Consider the following 20,169-nt stretch of genomic DNA (forward strand, 5'->3'; position numbering starts at 1 on the left):
TTTAGAATCCACTATAAGGTTGCATTTTAATAATTTGTGAAGTTTTCCTCTGTGAATTACTAATTCATTTATCTAATAATATTTTTTTCTGGCTCTGTTGAGATATAATTGATATATAAAATTTTGTAAATTTAAAAGGTACAATGTGTTAATTTGATACTTATATATTGCAATATGATTACCACTGTAGCATTAGCTAACACCATCACATCACAAAATTACCATTTCTTTTTTGTGTAGAGAACACTTAAGACCTACTCTTTTAGCAACTTTCAAGTATATAATATAGTATTATTAACTATAATTACAAAGGTATGCATTACATTCTCAGAACTTATTCATTTTTTAACTGGAAATTTGTACTATGACCAATATCCTCCCATTTCATTCTCCCCCTCCCCAGAGCCTGGTAACTACTATTGATTATGTTTCTACAGTTCAGTTTTTAAATTTAATGTGTAAGTCATATCATACAGTATTTGTCTTTCTCTGACTTATTTCACTTAACATACTGTCCTCAAGGTCTATCTATGTTGTCTCAAATGGTTGGATTTCCTTCTTTCTCATGACTGAGTAATATTCCATCATATGTATACACACACACACACACATATGTGTGTGTGTATATATATATATATATATATATATATATATATATATATACACATATATATGCACACACACACCACATTTTCTTTGTTTACTCACTTCATTGACAAAACACTGAGGTTGTCTCCATATCTTACTTATTGTGAATAATGTTGCAGTGAACATGGGTGTGCAGATATCTCTTTCATATCCTGTTTTCATTTCTTTGGGATATATATCCAAAAGTGGAGTTGCTAGATCATGTGGTAGTTCTACTTTTAATTTTTTGAGGAACATCCATACTATTTTCCATAGTGACTGTACCAATTTACATTCTCACCAACAGGGCATAGGTTTCTCTTTTCTCCACTTCCTTGCCAACACCCATAATCTTCTTGGCGATAGCCATTCTCACAGGTATGAGGTGATAGCTCGCTGTGGTTTTAATTTGCACTTCCCTGATGATTAGTTGTTTTTAGCACTTTTTCATGTACTTGGTGGCTATTATAATTTTTATTATATACTACTTAAGATCTTGGGGCACCTGGGTGGCGCAGTCGGTTAAGCGTCCAACTTCAGCCAGGTCACGATCTCGTGGTCCGTGAGTTCGAGCCCCGCCTCAGGCTCTGGGCTGATGGCTCAGAGCCTGGAGCCTGTTTCCGATTCTGTGTCTCCCTCTCTCTCTGCCCCTCCCCCATTCGTGCTCTGTCTCTCTCTGTCCCAAAAATAAATAAATGTTGAAAAAAAAATTAAAAAAAAAAGATCTGTAAAAATATGTAATGGTTATGTACATTAGGGAGCATGATGAATTATAAGTACACCTACTGGGGCTAATGGTCAGTGGGTATGACCCCTGGGGCTGTTCTATTTCTGACTGTTTCTATTCTAATTGTTTTGGGATTATATCCTACCATTTGGTAAACATTTTGGATGTCTCCTTATCACCGCCCAACTTTTGAACAAGGTCATTATTAATGCCCTTGAATATATCTTTTTGCTCCCTCCCATTTGAACTCCCTTACTTCCCTCTCATAGGCAATTATTCTCCTGAGTTGTGTGTATATCATTCCTTTGTTATTAAAAAAAAGTTAAAAAAAATTTTTTTTTCAACGTTTATTTATTTTTGGGACAGAGAGAGACAGAGCATGAACGGGGGAGGGGCAGAGAGAGAGGGAGACACAGAATCGGAAACAGGCTCCAGGCTCCGAGCCATCAGCCCAGAGCCCGATGCGGGGCTCGAACTCACGGACCACGAGATCGTGACCTGGCTGAAGTCGGACGCTTAACCGACTGCGCCACCCAGGCGCCCCAAAAAAAAGTTTTTCTACATATGTATATATCTCTAAATAAAGTGTTCTTTAGTTTTGTTGCTTTAGCTTTACAAAAATAGTATAATACTATATACATTTGTCTCTGATTTGCCATTTTCACTTAGTGTCCTATTTGAGCCCTAATAAGATTCCCTGGTATGGTCCTCCAGAATAGCTCATTCTTTTCCCCAGTATTCTGCAATGCCACTTCATAAATCACATTTTCATGCAGCTAGGAGTCTGTTTCTGGGCTGTCTGTTCTGTTCGATTGGGTCAAATTTTCTTTTGAAATTCCCCATTCCAATACCACATTGTTGTAATTGTCCTTTAAAATAAATGCTTATACTTAGCAGGGCAAAGCTCCCATTTTATGTTTAATCCTCCAGAGTATCTTGACAATTCTTGGGCTTTCATTCTTCCGTAGAGTTTTTAGGATCTGTTTTGCAAGTCAGTTGAAGAAAAAGTTGGAATTTGATTAAAACTATACTCAATACAAAACAATTTGGGGGAAAATTGATGCTTTACAAAATTCAGTCTTCTTTGTACCAGTTAGCATTCAGAGAAACAAAACTGGCAAGGAATATTTATTTAGAGACTTATTGCAAGGAATAGACTTGCATTATTGTGGGGCTGGCTAGGCAAGTCCAAATCCATAGCCAGGCTGCACGGAGGGGCAGGCAGGCATTCTTGGAGTACACTGAAGCTGAAGCCACAGATGGAATTTCTTCTTTTTCAAGGAAGTCTTGACTTTGCTCTAACAGTCTTTCAACTAATTGAATTGGGTCCATGCAGATTATTTTTGAATATTCTCCTTTTCTTTAAAATTAACTGATTATGGAGGTTGCAACCTGGGTTGCTCAGTCAGTTGAGTATCTGACTTCAGCTCAGGTCATGATCCCGTGGTTTAGGAGTTCAAGCCCCACACTGGGCTGACTGCTGTCAGTGTGGAACCTACTTTGGATCCTCTGTCCCCCTCTCTGCCCTTCCCCTGCTTGCAGTCTCTCAAAAATAAATAAAAAACCATTTTTTAAAAAGTTAACTGATTATGACCTTTACAGCAACACCTAGATAAGTGTTTGATTGGATAAATGAGGCCTGTGGTCTATTTTGACTATATAAAATTGATCATCACATGCCATGAACATAGTAGGTTTCTCCATTTTTTATATTTCCTTTTTCCATTTTTAAATCCTTTTATTTTTTAAAGTTTTATTCATTTTTGAGAGACAGAGCGTGCATGGGAGAGGGGCAGAGAGAGAGGGAGACACAGAATCCGAAGCAGGCTCCAGGCTCTCAGCTGTCAGCACAGAGCCCAACATGGGGCTTGAACTCACGAACCATGAGATCATGACCTGAGCCGAAGTCGGACGCTTCACCGACTGAGTCACCCAGGAGCCCTTAATTCCTTTTATAAACTAATTTTCTCTAAATGATTCTGTTTTTAAATTTACATTTCATAGGGGCCCCTAGGTGGATCAGTTGGTTAAGCCTCCAACTTCGGCTCAGGTCATGATCTCCTGGTCTGTGAGTTTGAGCCCCACGTTGGGCTCTGTGCTGACAGCTAAGAGCCTGGAGCCTGTTTCTGATTCTGTCTCCCTCTCTCTCTGCACCTCCCCCGCTCATTCTCTCTCTCTCTCTCTCTCTCTCTCTGTCAAAAATAAACATTAAAAAAATAAATTTACATTTTATAGCAGTAACATCTCTTGTAGAGAAATGCAGTTGATTTTTGTATATGGATCTTCTATCTAACTTGTCAGACTCTCATCTGTAAAAATTTTTCTGGAGATTCTTTTATATACGGCATTACATAATTTGTGAGAATAGCAATTTTGTTTCTTCCTCTTCAGTGCTTATGTTTTTTTAAATTCATTTAAAAATTATGTATGATAAAATTTACTTCTTTCAGTACACAGTTTTATGACTTTTGGCAGATGCATAAAGTCATCTATTTACCACCACAATCAAAATAAAGAAAATTTTTGGCATCCCCCAAACTCCCCCTGCCATGGATCTGTAGTCATGTCCTTCCTTCTGCCACAAACCTTGGAAACCACTCATCTGTTCTTTGTCCCTGAGTTTTGCCTTTTATAGAATGTTACACAAATGGAGTCTCATGACACGTGAATACATTATGTTTCTCTTAGGAAAATACCTACAAGTGTGTGTTTAACTTTATCAGGAGCAGTCAAGCTATCTTCCAAAGTGTCTGCACTATTGGCATGTTCTCACCAGTGTTCCAGTTCTGTTCGATCTTCATTAGCACTTGTATTCTCAGCTTTTAAGTTTATTTCCTTATTCTTGAATTCTGAGAGTTTAACATATTCTTGATACAAGTCTTTTGTCAGATATATAATTTGCGATTATTTTTCCTCAGCTCAAGGCTTTTCTTTCTGAATGTGTCTTTTGCAGAGCAAAACACTTAAAATTCTTGTAAAGTGAACTTATTAATATTTTTTCTTTTGTCTCATACTTTTGGGGTCACATCTAACTTGGCCTAACTCAGTGTCACCAAGATTTTCTATGTTTCCTTTAAATGCTGTGTATTTTACATTTTATGGAGAGATGATATATTTTGAATATTTCATATAAGATATGAAGTATGGACTCGGGTTTTTCTTTTGCATATAGATATCTAGTTGTTCTAAGGACTATTTGTGCCTCTGTGTGTGTGTGTGTCTGTGTGCATGTGTGTTTGAGACAAGGAGATAAACATGAATGTTTCTACTACCCTGTGGAATTTGGCTCTTTTTGGTCAAGATTAAAAAAGGAAAATCTGCATATTTTAGCCACCTCACATTGCAAGTTAAGTAGCTCAACCACATTGGCCATCAATACCCCAGTTACGATACTGTAACTGCATAACATCTCTGACATTCTGTCTGGCTAGTGCTAGGGAAACCCAAAGAGGGGAATTATTATTTTATATTGTAGAGGCAGAATTTTCTATTTTTTTAGTTTTCTTTTTTCTTTTTTTAAAATTTACATCAAAGTTAGTTAGCATATAGTGAAGCAATGATTTCAGGAGTAGATTCCTTAATGCCCCTTACCCATTTAGCCCATCCCCCCTCCCACACTCCCTCCAGTAATCCTCTGTTTGTGCTCCATATTTAAGAGTCTGTTATGCTTTGTCCCCCGCCCTGTTTTTTATATTATTTTTGTTTTCCTTCCCTTATGTTCGTCCGTTTTGTCCCTGAAAGTCCTCATATGAGAGAAGCCATATGATTTTTGTCTTTCTCTGACTGACTAATTACACTTAGCATAATACCCTCCCGTTCCATCCACGGAGTTGCAAATGGCAAGATTTCATTCTTTTTGATTGCTGAGGAATACTCCATTATTACTGCCGAGTAATAATATACCACATCTTCTTTATCCATTCATCCATCGATGGACATTTGGGCTCTTCCCGTACTTTGGCTACTGTTGATAGTGCTGCTATAAACATGGGGGTGCATGTGTCCCTTCGAAACAGCACACCTGTATCTCGTGGATAAATGCCTAGTAGCGCAGCTGCTGGGTCTAGGGTAGTTCTATTTTTAGTTTTTTGAGGAACCTCCATACTGTTTTCCACAGTGGCTGCACCAGCTTGCATTCCCACCAACAGTGCAAAAGAGATCCTCTTTCTCCACATCCTCGCCAACATCTGTTGTTGCCTGAGTTGTTAACGTTAGCCATTCTGACAGTTGTAAAGTGGTATCTCACTGTGGTTTTGATTTGTATTTCCCTGATTATGAGTGATGTTAAGCATTTTTCCATGTATCGGTTGGCCATCTGGATGTATTCTTTGGAGAAGTGTCTATTCATGTCTTTTCCCCACTTCTTCACTGGATTATTTGTTTTTTGGCTGTTGAGTTTCGTAAGTTCTCTATAGATTTTGAATACTAACCCTTTATCTGATATGTCATTTGAAAATATCTTCTCCCATTCTGTCAGTTGCCTTTTAGTTTTGCTGATTGTTTCTTCACTGTGAAGAAGCTTTTTATTTTGATGAGGTCCCAGTAGTTCATTTTTGCTTTTGTTTCCCTTGCCTCCGGAGACGTGTTGAGTAAGAAGTTGCTGCGGCCAAGATCAAAGAGGTTTTTGCCTGCCTTCTCCTTGAGGATTTTGATGGCTTCCTGTCTTACATTGAGGTCTTTCATCCATTTTGAGTTTATTTATGTGTATGGTGTAAGAAAGTGGTCCAGGTTCATTCTTCTGCATGTCGCTGTCCAGTTTTCCCAGCACCACTTACTAAAGAGACTGTCTTTATTCCATTGGATAGTCTTTCCTGCTTTGTCAAAGTTTAGTTGGCCATACATTTGTGGGTCCATTTTTGGGTTCTGTATTCTGTTCCATTGATCTGAGTGTCTGTTCTTGTGCCAGTACCACAATGTCTTGATGATTACAGCTTTGTAGTATAGCTTGAAGTCTGGGATTGTGATGCCTCCTGCTTTGGTTTTCTTTTCCAAGATTGCTTGGGCCATTCGGGGTCTTTTCTGGTTCCATATAAATTTTAGGATTGTTTGCTCTAGGTCTGTGAATAATGCTGGTGTTACTGTAATAGGGATTGCATTCAATATGTAGATTGCTTTGGGTAGTGTCGACATTTTAACAATATTTGTTGTTCCTATCCAGGAGCATGGAATCTTTTCCCATTTTTTTTTTTTTGTTTTGTGTGTGTGTGTGTGTGTGTCTTCTTCAATTTCTTTCATAAGCTTTCTATAGTTTTCAGTGTATAGATTTTTCACCTCTTTGGTTAGATTTATATCTAGGTATTTTATTTATTTATTTTTTTTTGTGCAACTATAAATGGGATCGATTCCTTGATTTCTCTTTCTGTTGCTTCATTGTTGGTGAATAGGAATGCAACCGATTTCTGTGCATTGATTTTATATCCTGCAACTTTGCTGAATTCATGAATCAGTTCTAGCAGTTTTTTGGTGGAATCTTTTGGGTTTTCCATATAGAGTATCATGTGACTGCAATGAGTGAAAGTTTGACCTCCTCCGGGCCAATTTGGATGCCTTTTATTTCTTTGTGTGGTCTGATTGCAGAGGCTAAGACTTCCAATACTATGTTGAATAACAGTGGCAAGAGTGGACATTGCTGTCTCGTTCCTGACCTTAGGGGGAAAGCTCTCAGTTTTTCCCCATTGAGGATGATAGTAGCGTTGGGTCGTTCATATATGGCTTTTATGATCTCAAGGCATGCTCCTTCTATCCCTACTTTCTTGACGGTTTTTATCAAGAAAGGATGTTGTTTTGTGTCACATACTTTCTCTGCATCTATTGAGAGGATCATATGGTTCTTGTCCTTTCTTTTCTTGATGTGATGAATCACGTTAATTGTTTTGTGGATATTGAACCAGCCCTGCATCCCAGGTATAAATCCCACTTGGTCGTGGTGAATAATTTTATTAATGTATTGTTGGATCCGGTTGGCTAATATCTTGTTGAGGATTTTTGCATCCATGTTCATCAGGGAAATTGGTCTATAGTTCTCCTTTTTAGTGGGGTCTCTGTCTGGTTTTGGAATCAACGTAATGCTGGCTTCATAGAAAGAGTTTGGAAGTGTTCCTTCCATTTCTATTTTTTGGAACAGTTTCAAGAAAATAGGGGTTAGCTTTTCCTTAAATGTTTGGTAGAATTCCCCTGGAAGGCCATCTGGCCCTGGACTCTTGTTTTGTGGCAGATTGTTGATTATTAATTCAATTTCCTTACTGGTTATGGGTGTGTTCAAATTTTCTATTTCTTCCTGTTTCAGTTTTCGTAGTGTATATGTTTCTAGGAATTTGTCCATTTCTTCCAGATTGCCCATTTTATTGGCATATAATTGCTCATAATATTCTCTTATTATTGTTTTTATTTCTTCTGTGTTGGTTGTGATCTCTCCTCTTTCATTCTTCATTTTATTTATTTGGGTCCTTTCCTTTTTCTTTTTGATCAAACTGGCCAGTGGTTTATCAAGTTTGTTAATTCTTTCAATGAACCAGCTTCTGGTTTCATTGATCTGTTCTACTGTTTTTGTTTTTGTTTTTGTTTTTGTTTTTGTTTTTTTCGGTTTCAATAGCACTGATTTCTGCTCTAATCTTAATTATTTCCTATCTTCTGCTGGGTTTGGGTTTTACTTGTTGTTCTTTTTCCAGCTCCTTAAAGCATAAGGTTAGGTTGTGTATCTGAGATCCTTCTTCCTTCTTTAGGAAGGCCTAGATTGCTATATACTTTCCTCTTATGACCGCCTTTGCTGTGTCCCAGAGGTTTTGTGTTGTGGTTTTATTATTTTCATTGTTCTCCATATACTTTTTAATTTCCTCTTTAACTTCTTGGTTAGCCCATTCATTCTTTAGTAGGATGTTCTTCAGTCTCCAATGTTTGTTACCTTTCCAAATTTTTCCTTGTGATAGATTTCTAGTTTCATAGCGTTTGGTCTGAAAATATGCACGGTATGATCTCAATCCTTTTATACTTGCTGAGGGCTGATTTGTGTCCCAGTATGTGGTCTATTCTGGAGAATATACCATGTGCACTGGAGAAGAATGTATATTCGGCTGCTTTAGTATGAAATGTTCTGAATATATCTGTTAAGTCCATCTGGTCCAGTGTGTCATTCAAAGCCATTGTTTCCTTGTTGATTTTTTTAATTAGATGATCTGTCCATTGCTGTGAGTGGGGTGTTGAAGTCTACTCTTATGGTATTACTATCAATGAGTTTCTTCATGTTTGCGATTGATTTATATATTTGGGTGCTGCCACATTTGGAGCATAAATGTTTACAATGGTTAGGTCCTCTTGGTGGATAGACCACTTGATTATGATATAATGTCCTTCTTCATCTCTTGATACAGTCTTTATTTTAAAGTCTAGATTCGCTGATATAAGTATGGCTACTCTGGCTTCCTTTTGTTGACCATTAGCATGATAGATGGTTCTCCATCCCCTTACTTTCAATCTGAAGGTGTCTTTAGGTCTAAAGTGGGTCTCTTGTAAACAATATATAGATGGATCTTGTTTTCTTACCCATTCTGTTACCCTATGTCTTTGGATTGGAGCTTTTAGTCCATTGGTGTTTAGAGTGAGTACTGAAAGATAAATTTATTGCCATTATCATGCTTGTAGAGTTGGACTTTCTGGTGGTGTTCTCTGGTCCTTTCTAATCTTTGTTGCTTTTGGTATTTATTTATTTTTTGTTTCACCTTTTCTCCCCTCAGAGGGTCCCCCTTAAAATTTCTTGCAGGGCTGGTTTAGTGGTCACAAACTCCTTTAATTTTTGTCTGGGAAACTTTTAATCTCTCCTTCTATTTTGAATGACAGCCTTGCTGGATAAAGAAATCTTGGCTGCATATTTTTCTGATTCAGCACACTGAATATATCCTGCCACTCCTTTCTGGCCTGCCAAGTTTCTGTGGATAGGTCTGCTGCAAACCTGATCTGTCTTCCCTTGTAAGTTAGGGACTTTTTCTCCCCCTTGCCGCTTTCGTGATTCTCTCCTTGCCTGAGTATTTTGTGAATTTGACTATGGTATGCCTTGTTGACGGTTGGTTTTTGTTGAATCTAATGGGAGTCCTCTGTGCTTCCTGGATTTTGATGTCTGTGTCTTTCTCCAGGTTAGGAAAGTTTTCTGCTACGATTTGCTCACATAACCCTTCTCCCCTATTTCTCTCTCTTTCCTCTTCTGGGACCCCTATGATCCTGAAGTTGTTCCTTTTTAATGAGTCACTGATTTCTCTAATTCTTAAATCATGCTCTTTTGCCTTAATCTCCCTCTTTTTTTTCTGCTTCGTCGGTCCCTAGAAGTTTGTCCTCTATATCGCTGATTTTCTGTTCTGCCTCATCCATCCTTGCCGCCGTGGCAACCATTCGAGATTGCAGCTCAGTTATACCATTTTTTATTTCATCCTGACTAGCTTTTATTTCTTTTATCTCCACAGAAAGGGATTCTAATCTGTTTTCGACTCCAGCCAGTATTCTTATTATGGTGACTCTAAATTCTGGGTCAGACATCTTGCTTGTACCTGTGTCAGTTAAGTCCCTGGCTGTCGTTTCTCCCTGCTCTTTCTTTTGGGGTGAATTCCTTTGTTTCATCATTTGAAGGGAGAAAATGAATTAATGAGGTAGAAAAAAATGATTATTAAAAATAGTAAAATTAAAAAAATATTATAATTAAAAATTAAACACACACACACACACACACACACACACACAAAATCGAATAAATGATGCTAGATCCTAGGTGTGTTTTGGTCTGGGTGTTGAAAGTGGTTTGACAGATTAGAGAAAAAGGGAACAAAAAGAAGAAAAGGATATCGTTTGAAAATTTGAAAGAAATGAATAGACTGAAGTAGATTAAAATGCAATGATGGAAGTAAAATAGAATTTGAAAAAAATTACACTAGAGTAAAAAATATAGTAGAAAAATTAAATAAAAGTATTTTTAATAAAAATTAAAAATAAAAATGAATTTTTTCTTTTTATTTATGAAAAAAATGAAAAAGAAAAAAAGATAAAAAAGAAAAAAAGGAAAAAGAAATCATTTGAATATTTGGAAAAGTGAATACACTGTAGTAGACTAAAATAAAATGATGGAAGTAAAATAGAGTTTGAAAAAATTTACATAAAAGCAAAAAATATGGTAATAAAAATTCCTGGGACCAGGTGGCTTCAACAGTTTCTACCTAATGTTTCCAGCAGTGGAACTGCTTTTCCCCATGTGGCTTGAGAACCCCCTGAACCCCACTCTGTTCCTGGGGTTTATCCTTCCCACCAGAGCACCACCAGGTATCAAGCTGCGGAGCTGCAGACTTTGTGCTCCCCTTGTTTACATTTTTAATGGAATTTAAACCCTCTCCTTTATCCTTTCTCCCTTTTTAGTTTAGTCCCTGTGGCTGTTTCCAATTTTCCACTTTGTCTCCAGCTGCTTTTGGGGAGGGGTGCTTTTCCCCTTTTCTCCCCCCCCACCAGTCTCCATCCTCTGTCCATTGGCAAAAGCGGTTCCCTACCTTTCGCAGCTTCTCGCTCCCCAAGTTCACCTCTCTGTTCTGCGTACCTGCTGAATTCTGAGGCTCAGGTTTTGCAGATTGTTGTGTTAATCTTCCAATCAGTTTTCTAGGTGTGTAGGATGGTTTAGTGTTGTTCTGGCTATATTTTATGGACGTGAGACACACAAAAAACTTCCATGTTGTTCCAGTCTCTTGGCTCCTCCCCTGAGGCAGAATTTTCTATTTTGTATTGCCTTTCAATAAGTTTGTGCATTTTTTAAGATAACTAATTTTTTAAGTTTATTTATTTGTTTTGAGAGAGACAGAGACTGTGTCAGCAGGGGAGGGGCAGAGAGAGAGGGAGAAAGAAAGCAAATCCCTGGGCTGCCAGCAGCAGAGTCAGACGTGGGGCTTGAACTCACGAAACTGTGAGATGATGACCTGAGCTGAAACTGAGTCAGACACTCAAATAACTGAGCCACCCAAGCACCCCTTAGGATTATGATTTATCGCAGCAGAATTTCTAGAAAAAAGAAACATTTTGTGTAATTTGATCAGTTGAGCCTATCAGGTGAAGTGATCAGAAATAGAGAACTATTTTTTACCCAAGAGGGTGTTGGAGTAAGGAAGCTCGGAAGTTCTGCTGACAGACTGCTAAACTCCACCTGTGGCTTATAACCACAATGTACATAAATCAGATGTTATCAGTTCCCAGAAGCTTTCATCTACAAGCAAAACCTCTTCGTCTAACATGTTTGGTGATAATCAAATCTTCGTACCTAGATATAATGTCACGGAGTAAAAGCAACTAATAGTTATTAAGCTTCTGATAAATGGTAGCACAGAATTTGGTATTTTCCATTTATCCTAATTCAATTTAGCTTCCCATTTATCTAGTGAGTAAGTATTAGTATCCTATTTCTGTAGTGGAGTAAAGTGAAGTTCAGAGAATGAAGAGCTTGCTCACCGTCACACACCTAGAAAACAGGAGCCAGGTATCAGACACAGTAATTATGCTTACAAAGCCCACTGGTGAAATCTGGGAATGACTCTACCCTGTAAATCTTTAAATCCCTTTTTGATAACAACATTCTCATGTTGCTGGGAAGTGACCTTTTTTTGCTTTGGAAAGCTTGTTGCTTAGTCCAAAGTCCTCAGTATTGAAGTACTTTGGGCTGATGTGTGGTGGTTGGTCTGGGTTAACTCTTTGTACTATTCTGGTCTGTTCTAACCATGAGAGCTCTGCAAGGCCATGGAGCCATACAGCCTTGGTACTGAGGGAATTAAAGAAATATAATGAAGTCCCTGTCTCCGTCTGTCACAAAGGAATCTTATGGAGAGCTGCCAGGGGACCTACTATATCAAACAACTGAAAAACAGCATGTGTTTACTCTCAGCAAGGAGGATTGATTTCTACTTGTTCTGTTTTCAATTAATTTACCTAATTTAACCTTTAAAAATGTCACCTTCCCTTCCAACCTCAGTAATAAATATAAATTTTTTTGCTGATTTAATTTTAGGAGCCTCCACATTTACTCTCAGCAGCTGCTGCCCTTTTGAGTTGAGTTGGGATAGGGAAGGAGAAAAGGGAGATATGAAAAGAAAGCTTTTAGGTCATGTCTTTCTTTATTTAACTTTTACTAACACGGGCTTCCAGAATGTATATAATGTACTCTCCTGGGTTGAGAGTAGAATGATAGGGTTGAGGGAGAATAATGAATCAATGATAAGTTAATAAAAACAAACACTATAAAGAGTATCCAGCTATGGAGGACTTCTCAATTTGGAAAAGAATGATTTCAGAGGCTGTTGCTGAATAAAACGCATGCCTCTTACTTTGAAGTTGATGGGTATTGGTGCCTTGTACACAACACCTTCACTCAGCTCTCTAGCACCAAGCTGTAGATCAGTGCTTTTTAAATTTTTATGTGCATTCAGATCACCTGGGAGTCTTGTTAAAATGCAGGTATGATTCATCAAGCCTGGGGTGGGGCTGGAGATTATGCATTCCTAATGAGCTCATAGGTGATGCTGACTGTGCTGATCCCTAGGTATGCATTTTGAGTAGCAAGGCTGTAGAAATTTTTTTTTAAGTTTATTTATTTATTCTTGATAGAGAGAGGGCGAGAGAGCAGAGGAGGTACAAAGAGAGGAGAGAGAGAATTCCAAACAGGATTTACACCATTAGTGCAGAGCCCATCACAGGGCTTGAACCCATGAGCCATGAGATCATGACCTGAGCTGAAATCAAGAGTTGGACACTTAACTGACTGAGCCACCCAGGTACCCCAAAGGCTGTAGAAATTTTGATCCCTGAAAATATAATATTTTTAAGGGAGTCTACATGGAAAACATGACCTGTGTTTACAAGTACTAGACCCATATAAAGAGAAGCATTAGTTTATTTATGTTTTTGATGGAAGGCTTATACTATAAATATTTATACTAATAAGCACTGGTATGTAGGGAGGACAAAATGAATAATAACAGTTACAACTCCTGACTTAGTCCTCCCTTAGTGCTCCCCTAGTGGGGGAGGGGCAGAGAGAGAGTGAGGGAATCATCAGCAGGCTCTGCACCATCAGCAAGAGCCTATGTGGGGCTTGGTCCACGAGATTCGTGAGATCATGACAAGAGCCAAAATCAAAAGTTCGATGTTCAACCGACTGAGCTACCCAGGCTCCCTTTTCTCTGTTTTGAAGGTGATGTGATGTTTTTGTGAACTGCAAGTCAGTACACAGAGGTCATTTTCTCCTCTCCCGAACACTTATTGTCCTTGGCATGTCAAGAATAGGCATAATGGCTTAAAAAATTATTTCTGGCCCAGTCTTATTTGATACTTGGCAGGTAGGAAAAGCTTCATGCAAATAGGGAGTTGGCTGCATCTGGATCATAGCATAGAGTGAAAACATGTCTAATTATTGACATTTAGTAGGACCTTGCCCAACTGGGGGCCTGTTTCCTTATCTTCCATTTGAAGAGGGTGTAGCTGATGATTTTTAAATTCCTCCCCAGATCTAGCAGCTGAGTTTTGATTTCTGCTCTCAAGTGATATATTAATTTCCAATTGGTTAGTTGTCTTTGTATGTTTTAGATGGTGATGATGACGATGATTTTGCAACTTTGCCTCTGTTTCATTGGGGATAACTGCTCTCAAATTCTAGTAAGGGAATTTTTCTTCTTAGAAGCTGCAGCTGAATTTCCTTTTGAGTAAATTTAAAGGTAGGACAGAATTTACAGAGATGACAAAAGAAGGTATAATTTGTAGGCTGGGAGTTAAGGAGATCACTGGTCAGTAGACAGTATTTTAGACAGAGGGCTGTCCATTTTAGGGAAATGGGCCTGCAACCCAGCTTCAGTAGGTATTACAAATCTCAGAGTCAAGGAAAAGCAGCAGGAGTAAAGTTATATACTCTGTTCATATGGAGTCAGGGGAAAACCACAAACAGAATAAATTCCTGAGCTTCATGAGTTTGGAATTCTTGAGTTTGGATGGAAAAGTTGGCCATGCCTGAGAGGAGATCTGGAAACTAGACAAGTGCTACATTAGAAGAGTGAATGGGTCAGATGCCTATGACACAGCAGGGAGAACATGAAGAAGGGGCGTGCTTATTAGAAATAATAATAGGAAATACCATTTAATGGTTTTCGTGTATGCATCACCATTAATATAATGCTGCATTTGATTCTGACAGCATTCCTTTGTGATAGAAATATGAATCTGCATTCTACAAATGACGAAATTAAGCATCAGAGAGATTATTTACTTCCAAAATAGAGAGATTAGAAACTCTAAATTGCAAGCATTTCTCACTGTGCTCTGTAGCCTCTTTTGAGCCACTTATTGGAATGCATTCATTCCACAAAGCAATAAAACTTTCCATTAAAATTATTACATGTATATATATTCTCCTTGTTCCAAAAACAAATTCTAACAACTTAGATGGTGTTCAGTCCAATTCTGAAGTCTGCTTTAGGAGAATTCAAAATCCTTCCCTCCCCGCATCTATGCTAATATCCATGGGACACCCACATCTGGACTTCCTCTTACAGGGCTGGAAAGCACTCTGTCTCCTTTCTGGGGGAGGAGGAAAGATTGTGATTTCTAGAGTCCTTGAGGATCTTCATAGACTATTTTCAGCAATATATTTAGAGTTTCTAGAGGGTGGCATTGGTAAATATGAAAATGCTATAGATTGACTAAAATTATAAAATATGTAAAAATAGTATTCGAAAAGATAATAAAAAAGACAGAGACCGCAGAGCTATCATATAGGAAATCATCACCTTGTTGAGGATGTTGTGTTTCCTTATGCCCAAGTCAGGTTTCTTTTTCCTAGATTCTCTGCCAGGCCCTAAATTTTACAAGTTATTCAGATCTGTAGATTATTTTTATTGTGTTTACTCTGCTTACTTGACACCCTAGTTTAAATCTGGTGGAAACCAGTAGATAGATTTTTTTAAGGAGAGTTTTGAGAGTGTTAGTGTATCTCCCACCATGACTGTCTCTCTGCTCAAGGTGCTGTCTTGGATTTCTGATATCCACAGGCTGGGTCTGTCCACCCCTGGGCCTGGTCTGAGGCTGGCCTGGACTAGCAAGCAGACCCACAGCTGAACCTTTGATTGCTGACCTTTTTTTTTTTTTTATCAAATCCCATTGATGTGAGGATTTTCTCTGTTTTAATGTTGTTAAAAATAGGCAATCTTATTTATATTCCACGCATTTTGAAGAGTTTAGGGAAATAACAATTTTCAGAAATAACTTGTTAGAAAAAAGAACAATAGATACTGTTTGCAACTAAACTTGTGACCAGGTGTCCTTTTAATGCTTGGCTACCTTTTATTTTACATTTTGCTTGTTCCCAGAATGAGGCGAGTGTGCACCCTTCCAGAACCCTCATTTCCTGCCAGATTTTGGCCTCTAGTAAAGTCACTGGCTCATTTGTTTGTTTTGTTTGTGTGTGTGCTCTCGCTCCGTGCATTGGGTTTGGCCTTCTGAGCTACTTGCTTGCGTACTCTAAATGAAAATAAAGAAGCAAGTAATACAAAGTCCTACTTTCAAATACTGAGAACTACAAACTGAAATATTAGAACCTAGTGCTCCCTCTCAACATGAGTATCTTCTATTTCCCTGAACACTATCAAAGGAAATTGGCCCCATAGTGGTAAGAAACAAACAAACAACAGACACACTTACTCTAAATGGAAATTTAGCTGTGCATGCAGGATTCCTAGTAATTGATAGGGAAACCTTAGTTCTTACCTATGTATGGACTCCTGGGAGTAATATACTGGTGTTTGAAAACCATTGTCTTCTTGAACATGTTATAGTACCTTTATTTGGGGGAAAAACTGGTGTTAGCTTTGGCTTAATCAATTATTTGCTTTGTAATTTGTCCTATCTGTAAGAGAAAAATTATAGCTCATCCATAACAGAAGAAAGTGTAATATAGAAAGGAAAATTTAAATTAAATTAGAAAAAGAGTCATAGGAATGACAGATACAAATTATTATCTTAAGATTAGGTTTGTGGGGGAGGAACCTAGATGGCAGCACAGCATGGAAGTTTTTTGTTTGTCTCGCATCCATGAAATACAGCCAGACCCACACTAAGCCACCCTGCACACCTAGAACACTGATTGGAGGATTAACACAACAATCTGCACAACCTGAACCACAGAACTCAGCAGGTACGCGGCGTGGAGAGATGAACTTGGGGAGAGAGAAGCTGTGGAGGGCAGGGAGCCGTGTTTGCGTGCAAGAGAGGACAGAGATGGGGTGGGGGAGAATAGGGGAAAAGCACCACTCCCCAAAAGCAGCTGGAGACAAAGTGGAAAATTGGAAACAGCTGCAGGGACTAAACTAAAAAGGGAAAAAGGAAAAGGAGAGGATTTAAATTCCATTAAGACTGTAAACAAGGGGAGCACAAAGTCTGCAGCTCCGCAGCTCGATACCTGGTGGTGCTCTGGTGGGAAGGGCAAATCCCCAGAGCAGGGTGGGATCTGGAAGGTTCTCGGGCCACATGGGGAGAAGTGGTTCCACTGCCTGAAGGACATTTGGTGGAGGCTGTGAGACCACCTGGGCCCAGAAGGCCCCAGAGAATGGCCACATTTGCTGGTGCTGGAACAAGGTCATTGGGGGTGAGGCCTGGTGCCAGATGTGTGTTGTGATTTTCCATAATCCCTGAGGTGCTGCTGCTAAACTGTCTCAAGAACTTTTTCTGGGGTGGGCTGGCACCTAACTGCAGTCTCTGGGCATCGGCAGCAGTGTGGTCCTGCAAGCGTTCCTGGGTGCAGCCGACACCCGTACATGGCTCGGTGAGACCATCCGCAGAGGGGTGGAGCGGGTCAAAGCCGCAGTCCCTCAGAACTGGGGGGCCAGGTAAAGCAGCTCATCTGAGACAAAACTTGGGAGGGAGATGATGCCTGGGGCTTGGTCATGGACAGTGTGGAGGCAGGGAGTAGAGCAAAGATGAAGGACAGGTGCACAATTGCTGATCAGGGAGAACAGAATTCTGATACTAGAGACTGAGTAACTGGGTGACGCCACTTTCACCGCTCTCGCACGTGTACATACACACCTTACAAGCGCCACAACACTTCACCCCAGTAGGCTAGCAGTGCCATCTAGTGAAGAATAGAAACGTTACACTAAGCCCCACCCAAATGGGTGAACCTCGCTCTTCATAAACACAAGTCTCACTGCCTGCTTAGTTTATGGACTCTAAAGCGCTTCATAGTTTGACTTTTAGGGGAAGACGAAGTAATTTCAGTTGTATTTCAGTCTGTTAGCTGGTCCAACTATTCAATTTTCTTTCTTTTTTATCTTTTTTCTCTTTTTCATTTCTTTTTTCATAAATAAAAAGAAAAAATTCATTTTTATTTTTAATTTTTATTAAAAATACTTTTATTTAATTTTTCTACTATATTTTTTACTCTAGTGTAATTTTTTTCAAATTCTATTTTACTTCCATCATTGCATTTTAATCTACTTCAGTCTATTCATTTCTTTCAAATTTTCAAACGATATCCTTTTCTTCTTTTTGTTCCCTTTTTCTCTAATCTGTCAAACCACTTTCAACACCCAGACCAAAACACACCTAGGATCTAGCATCATTTATTCGATTTTGTGTGTGTGTGTGTGTGTGTGTGTGTGTGTGTTTAATTTTTAATTATAATATTTTTTTAATTTTACTATTTTTAATAATCATTTTTTTCTACCTCATTAATTCATTTTCTCCCTTCAAATGATGAAACAAAGGAATTCACCCCAAAAGAAAGAGCAGGGAGAAACGACAGCCAGGGACTTAACTGACACAGGTACAAGCAAGATGTCTGACCCAGAATTTAGAGTCACCATAATAAGAATACTGGCTGGAGTCGAAAACAGATTAGAATCCCTTTCTGTGGAGATAAAAGAAATAAAAGCTAGTCAGGATGAAATAAAAAATGGTATAACTGAGCTGCAATCTCGAATGGTTGCCACGGCGGCAAGGATGGATGAGGCAGAACAGAAAATCAGCGATATAGAGGACAAACTTCTAGGGACCGACGAAGCAGAAAAAAAAGAGGGAGATTAAGGCAAAAGAGCATGATTTAAGAATTAGAGAAATCAGTGACTCATTAAAAAGGAACAACTTCAGGATCATAGGGGTCCCAGAAGAGGAAAGAGAGAGAAATAGGGGAGAAGGGTTATGTGAGCAAATCGTAGCAGAAAACTTTCCTAACCTGGAGAAAGACACAGACATCAAAATCCAGGAAGCACAGAGGACTCCCATTAGATTCAACAAAAACCAACCGTCAACAAGGCATACCATAGTCAAATTCACAAAATACTCAGGCAAGGAGAGAATCACGAAAGCGGCAAGGGGGAGAAAAAGTCCCTAACTTACAAGGGAAGACAGATCAGGTTTGCAGCAGACCTATCCACAGAAACTTGGCAGGCCAGAAAGGAGTGGCAGGATATATTCAGTGTGCTGAATCAGAAAAATATGCAGCCAAGATTTCTTTATCCAGCAAGGCTGTCATTCAAAATAGAAGGAGAGATTAAAAGTTTCCCAGACAAAAATTAAAGGAGTTTGTGACCACTAAACCAGCCCTGCAAGAAATTTTAAGGGGGACCCTCTGAGGGGAGAAAAGGTGAAACAAAAAATAAATAAATACCAAAAGCAACAAAGATTAGAAAGGACCAGAGAACACCACCAGAAAGTCCAACTCTACAAGCATGATAATGGCAATAAATTTATCTTTCAGTACTCACTCTAAACACCAATGGACTAAAAGCTCCAATCCAAAGACATAGGGTAACAGAATGGGTAAGAAAACAAGATCCATCTATATATTGTTTACAAGAGACCCACTTTAGACCTAAAGACACCTTCAGATTGAAAGTAAGGGGATGGAGAACCATCTATCATGCTAATGGTCAACAAAAGGAAGCCAGAGTAGCCATACTTATATCAGCGAATCTAGACTTTAAAATAAAGACTGTATCAAGAGATGAAGAAGGACATTATATCATAATCAAGTGGTCTATCCACCAAGAGGACCTAACCATTGTAAACATTTATGCTCCAAATGTGGCAGCACCCAAATATATAAATCAATCGCAAACATGAAGAAACTCATTGATAGTAATACCATAAGAGTAGACTTCAACACCCCACTCACAGCAATGGACAGATCATCTAATTAAAAAAATCAACAAGGAAACAATGGCTTTGAATGACACACTGGACCAGATGGACTTAACAGATATATTCAGAACATTTCATACTAAAGCAGCCGAATATACATTCTTCTCCAGTGCACATGGTATATTCTCCAGAATAGACCACATACTGGGACACAAATCAGCCCTCAGCAAGTATAAAAGGATTGAGATCATACCGTGCATATTTTCAGACCAAACGCTATGAAACTAGAAATCTATCACAAGGAAAAATTTGGAAAGGTAACAAACATTGGAGACTGAAGAACATCCTACTAAAGAATGAATGGGCTAACCAAGAAGTTAAAGAGGAAATTAAAAAGTATATGGAGAACAATGAAAATAATAAAACCACAACACAAAACCTCTGGGACACAGCAAAGGCGGTCATAAGAGGAAAGTATATAGCAATCTAGGCCTTCCTAAAGAAGGAAGAAGGATCTCAGATACACAACCTAACCTTATGCTTTAAGGAGCTGGAAAAAGAACAACAAGTAAAACCCAAACCCAGCAGAAGATAGGAAATAATTAAGATTAGAGCAGAAATCAGTGCTATTGAAACCGAAAAAAACAAAAACAAAAACAAAAACAAAAACAAAAACAGTAGAA

The sequence above is a fragment of the Lynx rufus genome, unplaced genomic scaffold (assembly GCF_022079265.1).
Source record: "Lynx rufus isolate CCGP_SWC_20201006 ecotype Redwood Valley unplaced genomic scaffold, mLynRuf1.p SCAF_6, whole genome shotgun sequence".
NCBI classification, from domain to species: Eukaryota; Metazoa; Chordata; class Mammalia; order Carnivora; family Felidae; genus Lynx; species Lynx rufus.